The sequence below is a fragment of the Marmota marmota genome, unplaced genomic scaffold (assembly GCF_001458135.2).
Source record: "Marmota marmota marmota unplaced genomic scaffold, marMar, whole genome shotgun sequence".
NCBI classification, from domain to species: domain Eukaryota; kingdom Metazoa; phylum Chordata; class Mammalia; order Rodentia; family Sciuridae; genus Marmota; species Marmota marmota.
The window spans coordinates 1,864,718-1,868,706 of record NW_026000082.1 but is presented as its reverse complement, the minus strand read 5'-3'; the positions used below and the strand labels follow the sequence as shown (position 1 = coordinate 1,868,706).

Here is a 3,989-nt window from a genome sequence, read left to right as displayed (position 1 = left end):
CTTTTTTTTTTTTTTTGGTACTGGGGATTGAACCCAGGGACACTTAACCACTGAGTCATATCCCCAGCCCTTTTTTTGTACTTTATTTAGAGACAGGGTCTCATGGAGTTGCTAAGAGCCTCACTAAGTTGCTGAGGCTGGCTTTGATCTCTCCATCTTCCTGCCTCAGTCTCCCAAGTCACTGGGATTACAGGTGTGCGTAACCATGCCCATCAAGAGTAAGGTCTCTTCTGGGTGTCATGGGGATACAAAAATGAGAAAAACTTGGATTTTTCTTTCAGGAACCTAAATGCAAATGTCTAAATTATCAAGCATAAAATCACTTTACATTATACAAATTACTTTTATATTATCATATACAATAACAATAATATTTGTTAGGCAAGTCAGATTTTAGATTAATTTTAAAAACAGAAAATTGCATTTTTGAAAAAGCGATTTATTCATATAATTATTACTATGTTGTTTTATTTTTTATATAAGTAGTATTTGTGAAGCACTTCCTATATGTTAATTGTTATTTCAGCCTTGTTATTATGGCATTCATAGCATGCTCATTTTACAGGGGAGAAAATGAGGCAAAGAGGTTAGGTAACTTGCCCAGAATATCAAGCTGAGAGTTAATGGACTCAATCATAGGCAATATAGTTCCAAGTCTTTTTTTTTTTTTAAGTTGTTGATGGACCTTTATTTATTTATTTATATGTGGTGCTGAGAATCGAACCCAGTGCCTCACACATGCAAGGCTCGCACTGTGCCACTGAGCCACAATCCCAGTCCCCAAAACCGAATCTTAGTGTATTATCTTCCTTGGGGGCAGGGGGGAACAACATAGATCAAAGTCCTAGATGGGTCATGGCAACACCTTCACCTTTTTGTGGCATCTGCTGTGACAGGAGAGCATTTGGGGTGGGGAATAGCATGAAGGGAATGTGGAGGCATGGAGCCTGGCTTCTGATCATTCCATAATGTGGACAGTCCTTACCCAATTAATAAAAGCAAGTGAAGTCAGCAGTAGAAAAGATAAAGGGAAAGAATACTGCTGCCCAAAGAGGGCACCCAATCCTTTGCCTCTGTGCCATATGTGATATTCTTGAGATAAAATGAATTATGGAGCAGTTTTGATCTTGGAAAAACAGAAGAGTTAGACTCTAAATGTTCACCTTGGGTTTTATCAGTGCCAGCCTTTCCTTAAACCCAAGTTCCAAGCATAATCACATAGACAACCTCCCATTAGCATTCTGTAGGGGGAAAAAAAAAGAATCTCTTTTTAGCTTTTCCCATGGGAGGAACTAGGACTGCCAGGCACTGAGTTTAGAGCTGCATCCAAGACAGACCAATAATAATAATAATGATAGAGAACATTTGTTATATACTTACTATAAATATGTTAGGTAGTAATTTAATTATGACTTCAAGTGTATAATGATAGTATTTTATTATGCTTGTTTTATAGACTAGGTCGGTGAGATCTTCATGGAGAAGAGAACTCTATGAATCTTATTTTAGAATAGTAAAGAAATTTTAATGTTAAAATTGGTGTGTATTCCAATTTAGGTCCTAAACTCTATAATTTTTAGACTGTTGTAAATTAATCTGTTTATTCTATTTTCCTGCCTTAGGATGTTCTTTATATCCTGGTTTTGTAGAATTATAGACAAAATTGATTCTCTGATTCATTTTGTTTGTATTAAGTGTAAAGTTAAAAAATAAAACAGTACTCGTAGCCCATTCATGTTTTTCTTTAAATTTGCAAACTTGGGAGATAGATATCCAAAAATACAAAGGCATATGTCTCATCTATAATTTCTTCCAACACCGTGTCTGCAACTCTTAAGTTGAGCAAAAATAACCAAGAGTGCTCTTTTTGAAAATAATAACTTTTGCTTTTTAAAAAATGGTCCTCTCTAAATTTTCATAGTCCAGCTACTTAAGATCCAGCATTTGTCAAGACACCTAACAGATGAACACTAGGTATTTATGCTTCCTATGGATCAGTCAAGAATAAAAATAAAAATAATTCAGAAAAAGATTATTTTAAAATGTTATTGGAAGAGATTTTGTTATTAAATTTTAAGAGTTATTAGTTCAGTGAAGTAATTAAAATAGCTCAATCGGACAGATTTGGAAAATTGAAAGTAAAACATTTGTGTTTAAATTTTATTAGTTTTTCCTGTCACTACTCAAGTTGCTTGACTGTATCATAAGTGAGCATTTACTCTGATTGTGATTCAGGTCTCACCACACCTTTATTAGATGGGAAAAAAATCATTAGGGATTTTAGGTCTCCCCAGAAGGACTGGAGATCTACAATATGGCACTCTTGACCTCTTCCGATTCATTTTTTGTTTTTTTTTTACAAGAATCTTTGAGTATTTCTTGAACAAGAACATATCTCTCAAGCTAAGTAATTTGTTTTATTTAGACCTATGTAGAAGTGGAGCTTCCAGGAAACTCTCTGGGATTCCAAATGATATGGACTGAAATCTCTTAGATGCTATAGTTTGATTTTGTGTCCTGAAGTGAAGTGATCAAAATAATGAGCAGTGGCGAGGAAAAAAAGGCAGGCTGGCTCTGTGTATTGGCTTTAGCAGATTTTACATGTGTATACTTTTTCTTGTGTTGAAGAGGAAACTCTGTCAAACGACTTTTGAAAGGCTTCTCACTTAGCCACTCCAAGTCCTAGTGGGGAAAATGATAATTTTTAATAAAAAATTTCACCTATACTTTCACCTGAGCTGAGGAACATTAGGGGTTCTTTTGACATTTTATAATTTCTGGCGAAAATGAACACTTGATAATTTTATTTTGAGACTTAACAGAGTTCATTCAGGTTTTCTAAGGCCTGAAAGTTATACAATGTTGGGGTCCTCTAAGAATACAGAATCACAAATGTAAAAATCAGTCACACAGCTTTGGAAAGGCCTTTTTTTTTTTTTTCCAAGAAAGGAGCCCTGATTCTTAAGCTTAAGTAACTTCATGATGAATTCTCCTTTGATAATGACTGATTGCTTTCTTTGTTCAGAATTATGAAAGAAAAGTAAGGGGCCAAACCAGAGGACAGAAAGAAAATCCTTGTCCACCTTGCTTTCCAGCTGTCCCTCCAAGCCTGTTGACTGGTATAGTTCTTCCTCCAGGTCCCAAGGTAAACGATGACATATCAGAAATTGCCCCTGACTTAGCATCCACTCCTCACTCCAGTTGCTCCACTTCATTCTCTCAACAAATAGTTACTAAATGATCAGATGGACTTATTAGGTGGAATGGACTCAACTACCACTTGGCATTAGAATAGCCAACTCTTTGATATTTTACTTAGGGATTATCCCCTGTTCTGGGGAATGTGCAAAAAATAACTGATATCTTTTCATTCTCTTATACATCAGCCTGGCATTAACATGCCTTCTTCTCCTTTTCCTTCCCCCGCCCTCCCCAGGAGTTAGGAGTTACCATCCATCTGGCTTTGATTTGCCAGATCTTCCAGCGAATATCGGCTAAGTTACACAAAATGGGCGTGTCTGGGTCTTACCAAGAGACCTCCAGGTCTTCGAAGCTTACCGAGCGGAGACACCTAGGCGCATTCTTTAGCACACAGCGCTAATACGCCCCCTCCCACCCCTGTTGTAGTAGTCCCCTCCCCCTTCTACCCCGCCCCGTTTTACGCCTTCTGCCTCCCTTCCCTCGAATCTCCCCTCTTTCTACTCCTTCCTATTTATTCCTTCCCCACGGGCCAGCCGCTCTTGGAGCTGCCCTTCTGCGTGGAGAGGCGACGCGGCGACACCTATAGGATTGCTTCCGGGCACTACTCAGCCAGAGGTGGCTGGCCCGGGCCGGAGCTCAGCCCGGCCGGCAGCTCCGTGGGGTGGCACCGGGGACGCGCGCACCCGCCTGCCTGCGCCCGCCCTCCCCTTCCTCCCTCGCTCCCGGCCCTGAGCTGCGCTCTGCCCAGGGCGGTGGCTCGGCTTTCGCCGGGCAGAGCTCCTCTCCGG

The 3,989-nt window shown here is 39.6% G+C and overlaps 1 protein-coding gene across 7 annotated transcripts in view; it reads left to right on the top strand.

Annotated features, from left to right (window-relative positions):
- The window catches only part of Dnajc6 (DnaJ heat shock protein family (Hsp40) member C6), a 160,555-nt gene that overhangs the window by 56,628 nt on the left and 99,938 nt on the right, over positions 1 to 3,989 (top strand). The window lies entirely within an intron of this gene.